The sequence below is a fragment of the Anopheles bellator genome, chromosome 1 (assembly GCF_943735745.2).
Source record: "Anopheles bellator chromosome 1, idAnoBellAS_SP24_06.2, whole genome shotgun sequence".
In the NCBI taxonomy this organism is placed as follows: Eukaryota; Metazoa; Arthropoda; class Insecta; order Diptera; family Culicidae; genus Anopheles; species Anopheles bellator.
In genome coordinates this window covers 10,673,750-10,688,896 of record NC_071285.1, presented here as the reverse complement: position 1 = coordinate 10,688,896, position 15,147 = coordinate 10,673,750, and positions in this window count along the sequence as shown.

The following is a 15,147-nucleotide window of genomic DNA, read 5'->3' as shown; positions in this document are numbered from 1 at the left end:
CCGGCCAAACGATAATCTGTCCCGAAACTGTCGCGCCTGTGGCCACCCCGGATGATAAGCCCATCACTCTATATACAGTGTGTAATCTGTCAAAAAGTTGTCACTCCTTTGCTCTCTCTCTCTCTCGCTCGCTCTCGTGGCGAAAGTGAGCCCCGCGGGGTGACAAGACAAAGTTTGCGGCCCCACCAAAAGTCCCCAGATCCAGACCGCCCACCCGTCCGCAGGAAGCATTGCGGGCACGTGTAGTACGGTTGTTTTGTGGTTCTAGTTTGACTTTTAAATCAAATCGCTCGCTGGGCTGGGCCCCGGCTGAAGAGCTCCCCCTGGCGGTGGGAGCTCGGGATAATTTCGTTGCAAATTTGTAGCGCGATTCGTCTGTGGCGAGAGTTCGTTTTGGGCGCTCGGTTACCATGGCGCCCGCTGTCTTAGGAACCGGAGCGAAGTAAGCCGTGCTTCTGACGTAACTTTTTGATTGCTAGAAAGGGCTCTCGGAAGCGAGTTTACTATGATTACGCACAGATTGTCTGTGCCGTCGCTTGGAACCGGAAAGATGGTTAAATCAGGAAAATGGACGCACACAACAGTAATGAGCGAAATTAGTGCCATCAGCAAAGTGTGCCGACTGATTATGAGCAACAATGTGGAGCCGGTTCAGCCAAATTGTGAGCAATTTTAGAGTATCTGGTTTGGACCTATGAAATCGGATTTTTTTTTTCGAAGAAATCAAATGCATATTGCGTTGAAATGAAAAACTCTATTTTATTCAACCGCACCGTGCCTTTTGGTCCATTGTGGTTGTTTTTCGATCAATGCTGGGTTAAATTGATCATTTGCTGTCAGTATCGGTCTGAAGCTCCTAACACTGTTTATTTAGGAGCTTGTGGTATACTACACCTTTCGCGTTCCATCAGACACACAGAGTTGTGTTTTATCGAATTGATCTGGTTTTGCAGATGAATTTGATGATTTTCCCGGATGGTTTTCTCCAGGTTTTTTTATTTATTTTGAGGATTCTAAAAATGAATCCCCTTTCCATCCCCAATCCCGATCTGATTGAAAAATCACTCCTTTTTTTACCTGGCAGATTTTCACATTTTATTTTTCGGTTTTCCTTCCGTTTTTCGTTCGGTTCACGTTTAATCTATTTTTCCATCTTCTGGATCTTTCCCAGTTTAGAACTTTGTTGAATTAGAATTTGATTAGAAGAATTTATTTTTGTGCTAATCTAATTTTTAAATTTTTTTTTGCAGATTCCCCGGATGGTCTGTTAGGGCAATTAGTTCTCAGTGCAAAAGTCGTTTCGGAGATTCCTGACAACTAATGTTACATTTTCCTTTTTCCGTCAAAGATTCAGTATACACTTCAATTCAAATTCTTCACACCGAATGGTGGGAAAATAATCATTTCAAAATAAATAAACCTAACACAAAAACACTACAATGTCCGAACAATAAGGCCCGGCAATAGAGCGGATCACTGTGTTTGAAGGCGAAAATCAAACACAAATCAGCAGCCCGCCAACGGTTTGGTCGCCCGTTTTAATTGTTTGCCTCGTCGTCGTCGTCGTCCCTGGTGTCGGAAGGGAAATGAGAATAAATAAATCGTGGCCCAAAACGAGTCACTCGGCGCGTACGACATTCTTTTGGCAAAGAGAAACTCCAAACTCCTCCGGGCGGTCGGTCGGAAAAGCCGCCCGGAACAGCCGGCCGGGCACCGCGCCACCACAAAAACGACCAAACACAAATGCCAAATCATCGAAATTCCGTAGTAAAAGCGGTTGTAGAATCCTCACTCTCCGGCTCCGTGCGACCATCCCGGTCCTCCGACCGTCCCGGGGTTGAGCATAGCACAACAATCGCACACCGTGCCCTCGTCGTTACGCCATTTTGTGTGCCCGCCGGCTGCGGCATCGGACCGGTGGCCCGAGCGCACACATTTTCCACTTTAATTTCCCTCGCAGGCCGGGCCCGGCTTTTCCGGGTGCGGCGGACACGGCACGGGGGTTCTTTTATTGTTTCTTCAGCTGTTTTGTCGTGCCGTTTAATTTAGAGCCGCAACCACGCGCGGTACACGACGTGGCCGGAGCCACTTAGCCAAAAATCCACTCCAACGGCCGGCACTACTACTGCGGCCGGAGGGCGCCTTCTCCGTCTTCGTGCGTGAGAAACCCGTGCGGCGTAGACAGACCAAGTGGCGGACGAGACACGGGGGCCAGCCACAGCGCCACAGATGTGCCGGCTGGCCCCGCCGTCGGGCTGGATTTTGCCATCAATTTCCATCTCTGCCGGTTCCACCGACGAAGTGTTATTTTTAGCTGCGCGCGGCGGAGACAGAAATTAATTCCCCGCCGTCGCGAGGCCTCCGAGGCACCTGTCTGACCTCGCGGAGAGCCCCCGGAGAAGCAGACCACGGGGGCTGCTAATCGCGAGACTTGGTCTCGAGGACCAGTTGGGGACCAGACAATTTACGCATCACTCGCATCGCTTCCTAGTGATGCTTGTCCACGGTCCGCGGTCTATTGTCGTCGCGCGAGGGATTGTCTCAGAAGTCGGGATTTAAAATTGGAACGGCGTACCCCGTTCGGGGACGATGAATTATGCGCATTGCGCCGCGGCTTCGGGTGCGTGTCTCTGGAGCGACAAAGTGTTTGGTGTCTGCGCAAGGAATGATTAAGGTCGCAACAGGTTCACTCCGGTGGCCTCCCGGGGCCACGCTCGATCTGCTGTGTTGTGCCAACACTCACGCCAAAGCTTAGAGTGAGTTGGAAACTAATATTCATTAGCTGAACGATGTGCGTCCTTTCATTTATAATAAAAAAGGAGCTCACAAATTCGAAACAATATAAAAATTGTTGGAGCATTGTTGTGAATTTAATTTCGTTGCATATAGAATGGTCGCCTTTTAAAACGCCTTAAGTTATGCAGCACGAATGACACGCGTTCCACGTTCGTCTCCTGTCACTTTCGTAGAATTGAAGTCGCAGCATTTTCGGTGCCAATATTGCAACCCATTTTGAGATTCTTGAAATGCCATTGAAACTATTGTGCACTCGCATATTTCAGAGCAGCGAACCGAGGCTTGATTGGCCACTACCGAGAAACAGTGCGTCTGGTGTATTAATTTTCTGAAACGTCGACAAACACCAGGGACAGATTTCACAGAAAATACCTTCACGAACCGTTGCCGCTGTATGCTGCTTGTTGGGTCGAGTTTGTTTTCAAGCTTCCGCGAAACAGTACAAACTCGCGTCGTGGTTTAATATTCATCAGCAAGCCCCGTGCATCATAAATAAGTACGTGCTAGTCCTGCGCGAGGTCTACAGCCGTTGGTGCGTTGTTCGGCACCATTTACCATTTTTCTGCACTACAATCAATCCCTAGAACCCGAACCATACGCACGGACACCGCCGACTAACCTTGGCGTTTGCCAGTGCTTCCGAAGTCGCGGAGCGCGAATTCAGAAGCCGTTCCTGGAGCTGGTGGCCAGAAAATCTCCAAGAAGCACGCGAAACGCAAACACCTTCCTGGGTCGGCAAGGGTCGGATCGTTGCTTCACGTGAAGCTCATAATTTCAAAACGATCCCCCCGGGTGGGTAAAGCAATGCTATTGACACAACAACAACAGTGGCCTCCCCGGCACAACCTGGGACTGGAGCAAATGGTGCTTTTCTATTGTAGCATGGGACCTGGGTGGGTTGCCCGTGGCGTCTGTAAATTTGAATGCTTCTCACATTTTAAATTGAGTGTGGCGTACACTGGCTGGCTGCTGATTCTGTTCCGCGAAACAATGCAATCAACCGTATTACTTTCAGGAACCGTTTAAGCACGTATTGTAATGCTGAAGTCGTCGTTGCCATCTCTCGAGGTGTTATCTATCGATACAGTATGATTATATTGCACGTATCCACCTAAATCCGGCACCACTCGAAGCCGAAGCCGATTGACAACCAGGCTGATGTCCTTCGGGTAACCCTAGAATGGCTAGAAGAGTTTCTCGAAAAACGTCTGGAGTGTTTCTCCCCCGAAGGAACCCGAGAAACCCGTATTGTTTTCCAACGTCCTGAAACTGTTATACAAACCGCAAGCATCAAAAGCGCTACCTCACGGTCCCGGAAAAGAAACCCCCGAAAATGTCCGGACAAAATGTCACGAAATGATTCGACAGAAAGCGGCGACCGAAGCTAATGTCTCAATTTGACTGCGTGCAGAGTCAGCGGCCACTGCTGTCATCGGCGACATATTTGTTAAACACCCGGACTTCCGGTGGTAACCCCCAGGACCCGGGTGCGTGATAAATTAGTGTCCGGAACCGAAAGGAGAGAGGGTCGATAAAAATATGGTCACGTCGTGTCAATCAAAGTGGCAAACCGGGAGTTCCGGGAGCCGGTTGACGACTAGCTCTCGCCGCCGCCGCCATCATCATCATCGTCGTCATCGGGTCCCTGGCGGCAGATCTCAGGTGGAGCACAAAGCAAGCGAACGAAGATTTATGGTCCACAGGAAGACATTACCCGCGGTGGCGGTCGGGTCGGGGAAAAACGGTTTTATGTTGCGCTCGCTCGCTTCACATCTTCAACCGGCAACTCCGGCCGCCGGTGGCCAGCAAACGGAGTTTTGGGACGCCAGGCAATTGTTCGTAAAATTCTTACGTACTCAAATAAACTTAGTTTGTAATGATGTTTGATTTTGCGTCCTCCATCGCGTCGTTACTTCCGCCGGCACGTTGTACAATGAGCAACTTTTGCGAAGGAAGTCATACATCGCTTTATGAGCTGACGTCGGTGTAGCGACCGATGTTTGTTTGGATGATGTTGGCAGAAAACCCGACCCCAGAGCCTGCGGGGTCTCGCTTCGGGATGCTGCCCCTACGAGATTGATGCTTTGTGATAGGGGAAGCATCCGCCGCGGAAGCAGCTGGCCGTTATGGAAATGGCCGGGTTTTTGATTGCATTTGGCGCCAACATGAAGTAACTTAATCAGCGTTCCGGGAGGAACAAATACACAATATGGTAATGGTGTTTTAGAACACTTTAGAACTATTCTGTTCGGAACCATCCGAAAGTTAGCGCCCGCGGGGTCTCTATTTTGTTCCCACCCAACAATGCGTAAATTCGCCCAATAGAAACGATTCGCTCAATCAATTTACACTCGCCAAAAGATTTGGCAACATTAAAATAGCTCACCCGAAACGTGGCGGCCATTTTAATGGTGGTGAAAATCTTGCTCCTCCGTAAAACCGAAACCTCAGTCGTTTTCCGCTCGGTCGACTTTCCCGTCGTGCGGCTCGTAACTTTAACAGGCCCCCCGACGGTGAAACACCTGAGCCGTCTGCCCGAAAACTGCCAATATTGCCACCGATGGTGACTTTATTTACTCAGCCACTAGCTCCCGAAGCTAGCCCCTGCGGGGGACACAACACGACGGCCGAAGGACCACGGATGCTCGTCACCGTCGTCGCCGTCGTCGCTCAGTGCAAACAAGAAACCGAGACGGAATTTTAATTATCAATTTATTCCACGGATTACAGGGTGTCTCTTTCTTTCGCTCACCATCATCCTGCGGGGTGGAGGCTTGTTAAAGGACTCGGCTACACGTTCCGTCACGTACGCGAGAAGCACGCAAAGAGATGCACCGCGAAGTGGAGAACCCAACATATACGCACCAGAGCTCCAGCACGGAACGGTAACTTTAAATCTCTGTCACTTATCCATGTCGTAAAACCAAACACCCCGACGTCGACGACGACGTCGGCGACGAGTTTAGAACTCCTCCTCGGGTAGCCCGGCGACCCGGCTGTGTTTGATGTTGTTGGGTGAGCGCGTAAAAAAAGCATAACTTCTGGTTATGGGCCGACCGACTGCCGGTCGCATGGTGTATATCATCATTATGGGGAAGCGGGCGCGGAACCGGTCTGCGCTTTAACGGCCCATCCCGAGCGACCAGCCGTACGATAGCCGAGGTGGCAGCCAGCAGCAGCCGACGCACCACCCGGTGCGAGATCAACTCCTCGTTCAGTCAATTTGCCAAAACAAAGTCGTTTATTACTCACGTCCCGGGCGGGGTGTGTGGGTCCTGTGTGTGACGCACATCATCATCCCCTCGCGTGCTGCTGCTGAATGCAGATTTTTAAGTGTTTACATAGCTTCAATCGTTCCGACGTCGGCTCGACGCCGGCAACAACGTGTCGTCGTGTTTGGTCCAGCCAGGCACATTGTGTCTCGTCCCGGGCAGACACTCCAGGAAGCGAAGCTCTTCGGACGATGATTCCTCGATTCCTGGCCCACCGTTTTTCGGGCGCGGAGCGTCAAGTCAAGGATAATCTCTTCACTCTTTCCACGCCACTGCGGTGCACTTTCTTTTATTCCTCGACAAGACACTCGCGACTCGGCGGGATTATGATTTAACGGTGCGACGCTGTCGTGCGTAAAATGCGGAAAGAATGTTGCTCCCGAGTTGTTGCCCGAGTTTTGTTTTGCCCTTGTGGTCCCCCTTCATTACTCTAAATCGCGCCGTCTGGGCATATTTTTATGCGTTTGAAAAATGTTTCGCTCGCGTTGCGTCTGGGAATAATCGTCGTCGTCCTCTCGATCATCCGCGTCGGCCGGAGCAGCAGCAGGTAGGACGGGAATTAAATTTAGTTCCACTACCCCGCTCTCGTTCTCTCCTCGCAGACTCGGAACGAAGTCGGTCTACGGGTTGATGATTAAGTTTGATTTATTCGCGAATGCGATTGTTGTGGCAGTACCATCAGGCAGCGCGGCGCTCTCTACTCTTTTGTCCTCTGAAATTAAAGGACTTTGTATGGTAGCCGGGCAGACATACAAATTGCGGACACATTTGAACCGGAGTCTTCAAAACGCCAGAAGTTATGCAATGCGAGTGCTCCGTTACGTTTTCTGTTCTCTTGTGAGTTTGATAAAATGTTGTCGGTAGTGAGTATTCCGCAGGAGTAACAGGATCAGGACCTAGTGTTGGTGGGTCATTAGATCACACTTTTAGTCCGTCACGCGTTGAAAGCTGTTGCGGTATGTTGCGAACCGGCAACGATCGTCCCCACCGACGATGGTTGGCAATTAAGCTCGTAATGATTCAATCATGAGCATAAATCTACGAATTCCGCACTCCGTTCCGGTACCGTCGCTCTCTTCTCAACCCAGCGGCCCTTCCCCCGCTAAAGTGAGTGTGTTTAATTTTTCATCGTGGACTGCGAGGATCCAATTCCGGGAATGGTGCCAGCCCCGGGTCGCTTGTACCGTTCCGCGCTTCCGCCTTTAAGTACTCCATCGAAAATGATAAGAAATGAAAAATGGCGCCAGCAGCCCAGCCCCAGCGAAATATGGTTAGTCCCACGTTCCGCGGAAAGATGATTTTGTAATTTCATTTTAATGCTCCCATGTACTGGAGATTACATCGTTTGCCAATGTGCTGCTGCTGAGGCCGGCAGTGACATTTGCCGCAGACAACTCGCCTCATTTACAAGGCACATTAGGCGGCGCAAAAAAATGGTAACCAAACATCTCAAGGATTATTTTGGGTGGCAGAAATCAAGGATGCAGCAGCAGCAAATGGCGCCCGGGCAGCGTTTTTCCCACACGGGTTCCCGTTCCCGGGGGTTTTTACGGCTCATCGCGTCCGCTGTCATTAAGCGGCGGGCGGTTCGGTTACGCACGGCGGACGCCATTTCCTTGCCCCACACGCCCCAGAGTGTGATCGCTTCGCTGTCACATGTTTCCCGTTTCACCGGTAATCAGCGTGGCACCGCACAGCATCTTGTGAGACGAGGCGCTGTTCGGGAGGATGTTTAATTATACACCAACCACCGGGACAGCGCCGCATAACGAAAAAAAAGTGCCGCTGCCAGTGCCAGGGCGAACCAAGACCCGGCGCACATTAAATTGATAAGAGGGAAAATAACTCATTTTTATGAGTCATCCACGGAAATGTCGGTGCTGAAAGGAGCTCGTACCCGCAGCCCGAAATGGCCCGAAATGTGTGCTTCGAGAGTGAAAATCTCACGCCAATTCCGCGCCATCCGAGGCGAAACCCAAGAAACGGAACGCATCCTTCCGTTTCGGGCGAACGATGCCGTACAGCTGTTGTGGCGAATCTCCGTTCACTGCGGACCACCTTCCGTAACGGTTTTTTTTTCTGTACTGCGTCTTTTAGTCGTTTTTTTGCCTGTGTTATTTGCTGGCCCCCGAAAGAAAATATAAATTTTCCGAGCACACAATGCGGGTTGCATGACGATGCCGGAGCGGGCTCGGGCGGAGGATCTTCCTGACAGATGCTTCATTACGCCGTATGTTCGATGGTTTCGTTCGTTCACTGTTCACTTCGGAAATTGAGTCCCGTTCTCTCACAATGCAGCACGAGCGGCCATGTCGGTGAAGATAATAAATATAATACAGAAAATTATGTTGATTTACGGGAGTCAACAGCACATTCGTTGGCGGCTGGCCGCTTGATCGCGGGCCCTCTCTCGGTTTGTACATGATGACAATTACATGGCACGGAATTACAATCGTCCTAGCTCGCCGTACGGTACGGTCGGAACTGTTTTATGTCTGCCGAATGAGGGCGAGTTTTAATGCACCATACATGCTGTGGCATGCTTTTAATGGGCATTGGCATCAATCTCGCATCAAACTTTGATAGTTTGGTGAGCGGCATAAAGAGCTTTATTCGCTACCATAAGTCATAAAAAGGACGTAACTTTAAAACTGAGGCAACCCATTCTGCAGAACAATGCTCGTTAAATGGAATTTTTGATTCCAGCAGTCTTTTCTAGGTTTAGTTTAAATGTGAGAAAATGAAGAAAGCTTATCGGCGGGTTTTAATGCCATCACCAGGACTTGCAAAATAATTATAGCTACAATCTTTACGTTTTTGGTAAATTTTTTCAAATATGTTAATTGTCACTTAATAAGCGTACGAAATATGATACAAATTGAAACAAATTTCATGTACTGTGAAGGAACTATGGCGAAGTAGATTCACTCGTTCTCCGCAACGACGCAATCAATCATATTTATCAGCCCACCTTGCCAAAGCAAACATTGTCCATGTAAGGACCTCCTTGTCCTCCCCATCGGCTGCTAATCCACACAAGGTCCCCTTTCTTGCCACCACCATCGCCATTTACGCCAGGCAATGAATACCCATTTGTCAATCAACTCCCTTCTTCTTAGGGCACAGACGGACAAGTTCTTCGCCGTCGCCGGAAAAGTGTTGGGGAAACCCGATACCGAGCAGCACTCAGCAACGCGACAATGTTTAACTCGCCAGGATCAGCTTTGCTTTGTTTTCCCGCCTTGCCGACGGGGTCCGAAAGCCTACCAACCCACCCAGTATCATGTTTGCTATTATCATAAGTCGCCACGTGGCTGGCGCCATTTAATGGCTTCTAAATATGAGTGTCGTTCGCTTCTCGCTTTTTGTGTAGGAATATCACCAAGTTGCGGTTTTTTTTCTGGTTCGGCTTTCGACCAAACTTTTCTTTTATCCGGCGCTCAGTTCAGGTAAGTGAAGGCATCCTCCGTTTCTCCGGGGCTCTCCAGCGGGAAGGATTGCAGCAAGGACACACTGGACAATGGGCAGTCAATGATCCGTTTTTTTTTTCACCCGAAAGGCGAGCGCTTTTGGGCGATGCAAAAAGTTTTCCCCGGTCCGGAATACTGGGAAACAAAACTGCGTCCTCGATGGGTTGTCAACGACAGTTTATTTTTGGTCCCTCTCTGGTGTGGCCAGCGGAGGCTTTCCTTTGCTCCTAGGGTTGTTTTTGCTGCTTCTTCCTCTTCTGGCCCATTAGCGGTAATTGAAGCACGTGCTTTAATCAGCTGAAAGATGGTTACATTTATGGCCCGAACCAGCCCGAGCTCGGTGTGGTTCCAGGATTATTTCAGGAACGAAAAAAGCGATGCCTGACGCTTTGTGGCGATGAAAATTGTTCTCATCATCATCCCGGACCCCGGATTGTCTGTCATTCCAATGGCTTCACGGGGGGGGATTAGAGCGGCATGATTGCAAGCACGGAATGGCCAAGTTGCCAGGAACTAATGCAATCGTGCAGCACTCCTTGATAACGGGCAAATTGTAAGCAATCTTGTCGGGTTCTGTGGCGCCACCGTTAAGATTATCATCTATGCTCTCTTTATTAGCCGGGAGCTGGGCGGATCCCTTTCTCTACTCGGAATGGTGCCCATTCGCCGGCTCTAATTACACGGCCCTCGATATGCAGATGGCACATAAACACATCGATGATTGGGCGCCGACAGATCCCGGACGCTCCCCGTCCGTCTGGTGCTTCTGGGTTTTATTGTCTCAATCAAATCCCATTAGCCCGGGGGAGCCGGCTCCACGTGCTCCACCATCCGCTGAATTTTCCTTAGTTTTTATTTTAAGCTCCAGATTCGAAAGCGATGGCATGCAGGCACCCGCGTGGCCGTCTCCCTTCCGATCGGGTTGACAATTGCGGAGAGCCGACGCCAAACGGCAGCTTTTTTCCATTTTCCGACTCCCTCCGCTTTTTGTTTTGGGATGCGAATCTCGTCCCGTTCTGTCCACGGCTCCCCGTCACAGGATTGCACGGCAGCATGCAGAAATGATGGTAAGGACACCCGGGACACTTTCGCTCCTTTACAGCAAGCACCCCGCTGATGCTGCTTGTGGCATGCGGCGGGAGAACATCAACGACAACGATGACGGCCAAGTTGTCGACGATTGTCGAGCAGTTTTCGGCCGAACACTGATGGGAAGCACGTTTCTTCCCTTTTTTCCCGCCCGACAAAAAAGGATGAGGGACGAAAAGAAGTTGTGTGCTGTTTGCCTAGCTCACCATTATCATTTTCAGCGTCTACATCCGTCCGAAAGAGAGAGAGAGAGTTCGTATCGTCATCAGCGAGATTGTTTGTTTATTTATCTTTTGTGCGCCATTTTTTCGTACTTCTGCTCCTAGCTGCGGCCATCATACGGTCGCCGCCTAAGAAAGAAGAAGTGGTCCGCCATGAGTGCGCCGGATCCTTTCGGCAAGCGGGTGGCGAGGTTTTCTCTCGCATGCTCCTCGCGTCAAGTGTGGCGAATCAACTGGCGACGCAAACAACCTGGCCCCCTCCGAGTTTGTTTGATGATTTTCGCTCTGTTTTCAACGCATTTAAAGAATGGAAAGGAGTTTCCCCTTTTTTTCACCAACCAACCGGCCCTTGACGGCGCTTCCTTGGCGCGGCCCAGCCGAGGACCAAGGATTCTGGTGAAAAAGTTGCAGACATCCTAATTAAATTTCAACATGAATGATGTCTCGCCTAATGACCGCCGCGCGCGCCACGGCCCCCAGAAAGAGTTGCGGGCGAGTTGCCGGAAAACTCGGCACAAAAAATGTGTGTGCTCAAAATGAAACCTCCGCCACTCCCGCGGGGTTGATGGATGGTTGGTTGAAAGTTGATTGTGCTTGGAAAGCGAACGGAAAACCCCGAAAAATAAAACTGAACATAAAAAGGGGGGCGATAATTACAAAGAGCGGTGGCAGCTCCTGGTTGAAAAAGTGGAGCTCCTGGTTGGAACTGGAGTTTAAGTGAAACAATAGACCAGTCGGTTGCTACAATTGATTAGAATGATGATAAAGTGTTCTTTTCAATGTCGATAGTAGCGGGCTCGAGATCTTTTCGAGGGACTCGGCAACAATCGTTATCGCTTCACGCTTGAAGGAACGCATTACAGTTCTTTAAATAGTCAAAGGAGAACATAGGAAGCAAAAGGGATCAATAAATTCCGTTAAGATGGCGTGCAAATCGGTCCACTTTTAAGACAATTAATTAAAAATAATACATTCTTCGAATGGAATGCGACAATCAACCACACAACGAGCAGAGCACTGAATAAAACAATCAGAAAGAGTCCATTTTTGTGACAAAAGATTTCAAACTGTGACCAGTCTGTTTGTCTCGGTCTCATGGTCCGGGTTCAATGCGAGTGGGAAGCGTAGTAAATTGTTGTCAAAGTTAGGAGCAAATATTGAAACAACAGCGCTCGGTACATTGTGCATTGTGTAGCAATAGCACCAGTCTCGAGATGAAATGTTGTTTGCTTTCTCTCTCCGTCTTCGACAACATCAAGAAGGGACTGGTTCACACCGGGACAGTTTCTTAGCCCGTCAAATTCTAACGTTGGCGGAAGGGAAAAGCCGAAGCCGAATGAAATGGGAAACAGTTTTCCGGGAGGCAGTCTAGAAAAAAAACCTTGTGCCTTTCGCCTCCGATGCTAAGGTTTGGTCGGAAGGGACCACAAGAATGATGAGCCAAAAACTACCCATTACTTTCTTGGGCTACGCCAGAAAGGGACCGAAGACAACCCCACAGAGAAGAATTCCGTTCTTGGTCCTGGGCCGTGGAAAGGAAAACTCCTTCACAGAGAGCGCGAGCAAGACAACAGCATCGTTACCGTAATCACACATGCGACTGATTTTCTCGGATGATTGCAAACTGTCACCGGCATAAACAAGCGCACAAATGGGAAACATTTGTGTCCCACTGCCAATCCCTCCCGTTCCCTCTTGGACCGGGAAACCCCCCGGTATCGGAGGGCTAGGGAAACCGTTGCCTGAAGGAATTCGTTGCGTTTATGTTGCGTCTAGCGAAGCGGGTGGGCTGAAAAACCCGGTGTTTGTTTGGGTGGAACCATGTCCTCGGCTGTGTGTGCGTCCCCGTATGACACGCACGTTTTCCCGGCCTCACCCCAGGGGCCAGGGTTTTCCCCGGGCACCCCCGGGCGGAATCAAACATCGTTCGAATGGGGACCGGCGACCGGAACATAGACAGCGTGGGTCTGCTGCATGCTGCACGTTAGCATAAGCCGGTGGCCGGTCGGTCGCCTGGCGGGTGTAGAATAATGTGTTTCGTCGCACGCTTCTGTTGACTTTTCAGTCGCAGTCCGCCGTCGGGCTGTGAAGTCGTGCGTGTCGATGGTGCGCCGTAGGCCGATTGTTTTTATTGATTCCAACCCCCCCACGGATCGGATTGTCCGTCGGCCGTCCGACTGTTGTCCTTACGCGTCCCCGGAAACCGGAAAAGCCTTGGGGGGACGCTCGCTCGCTCTCACTCTCTTCGGCTTCGGCTCGTGTCCTGTCTGTCTGGCGCTGCCTCCGGGTGGCGCTTGCGGTAGGCTGATCCCCGGGCGGGGATGACATCTGCAGGCCGCAAGCGAACCAGCAGGAAGTGGTTGAATTTTTTGTCACCCTCGCTGCCCGCAGCAACACATCACCACCGACCGGATGGAGAGCGAGAAGTTTAATTTAAAGTAGCACGAGGAAACGAGGGATCGGTTTAAAGGGCGACGGTGGGCGCAGGCATCGGCCACCGCTGGAGTCACGAAACCAAATAACGATGGTAATGAAACGTCAAAATGCGGCAGATTATGTTGAATTCTAATTTGTTTGCTAACGAGGACGGCTTTTTCCGCTTCTTCTGGTTTTGTTTCACTTGTTTTTTTTGCCAGGGGGAACAGATTTTGGGTCCGGCGCGGTGATGAGCGCTGTCCAGGAATTTAAATTTGATTGCCATTGCTGGCAGGGAACTTTCGCTGGAGAAACACTGAAGATTGGCGATAAATTTTGGGGACGTTTTCGTTGGCATTTTCTTATGGGAAGCGTCACGATGTTCAATAAATTTTCATCCTTTTAAATTGAAATCGATGTGCGCAATAGAATAAATCGATATTGGAATTGGAAACCTTCAGATCCAATTTAGTTTTCTGACAGTCAAACTTACTAAACGTATTCACCAGGCCAAGGCATCGCTGCATTCGGCCACTCCGAGTCCGAGCGAGCATTCGCTGCGTTATTTACCTGCAATTGGAAAGCGCAAGAGTTGGAGAGTATTATTGCTAAGCGTCTTGATTAGATCGCGTATTAAATGCAATCTGCTCGCGAGCAAAGCCCCGGTTTTGCGAATTCACACTCAGGCCACGATTCTGGCTCTCATCGCCTCATCGTAATTGGTTCGCCGTCGCCGGTGAAGAGCGAACCATCGTGATCGCCGCCTTCGTCGGTGCATTATGAAGCAGTGGAGAGCATTTTCTCGCTTCACTGTGGGTGGTTCATTTCCACCAGCGCACCCCGGCACGATTCCGATTGTATCACTTCATTTCGGGTGGCAACACTTTCGAACGGTGGCACGGACAACGGTCGGTGGGCAGCGGGAAGGTAGATTAGCTGCTCTTTGTTACGTCGGATGATGATTAAACCCTCTCTCGGGTCCTTCCCTCCCACCGGGGCGGGAAGCGCCCCAAAGCCTGACGGTCGGACTGGAAGAAAGGTCCTTTCAGGTTCTGCAGCACCACCTTTATTCCCGTTCCCGATGAGTCTGCTTAGTCGCGGTGGTGGACAGTCCCCGATGCGCTGCTCGGTCATCCTTTTCTCAAGATGCAACAGCAAGAAGAGAGGATATCAAACGGGTACAACAAAGGCCTCTAACGGTGGACTCGTGTCCTTTTTTCTCCCTCTAGTAAGTGTGTGTGTGGTGGTGAGGCAAAAATCGGATCCCTTAACCACCGTGTAATGAACTGGCACACGAGTGCTGTGTAAGGACGAAAGATTCTTCCTTTTTTGTGTGCGTGGCTAAAACGGGGAATCATAAAGGACTCGCCGCTGAGCGAACGTCCAGGAGACCAGAATCACTTTGGAGGTCCCTTTTTTGTCGGATAATGATGTACCCGGCGCAGTACACCGATTTCCTTTTCCGAGCGCTTCGTTCGACCGGAGCAACAACCGGACGCTGCCTGACCGGAAACCGTAAGCCTGGAGGAAGATCTGGAAGTGTGTGGTTTATGAACCGTAAGCATACGTTTCCGGTGGGGGTTTGGAGCGAAAACCATAATTAACCTGACACCGGCAACTGCTTCGCGGAGGAATTTAGAGAATTGCACGACGAATGCTTTAATGGTGAGCATATCGTGTGGCATTACGGGTTTTATTGTTTTTATGATCCTCTTTGATGAGTGTTTCATAGGAAAGGTGTTCATAGAAGAATGTGTTAGTTTAAGTTATATGAAGTGATGCTGGTCGCATTATTAGATTTAGATCAAATTGCTGAAAGCAATGGTCCAAAGTTTGACATAAGTCCACAGAGAACCAACCACCTTTGACTTGATCCTTTTTTGT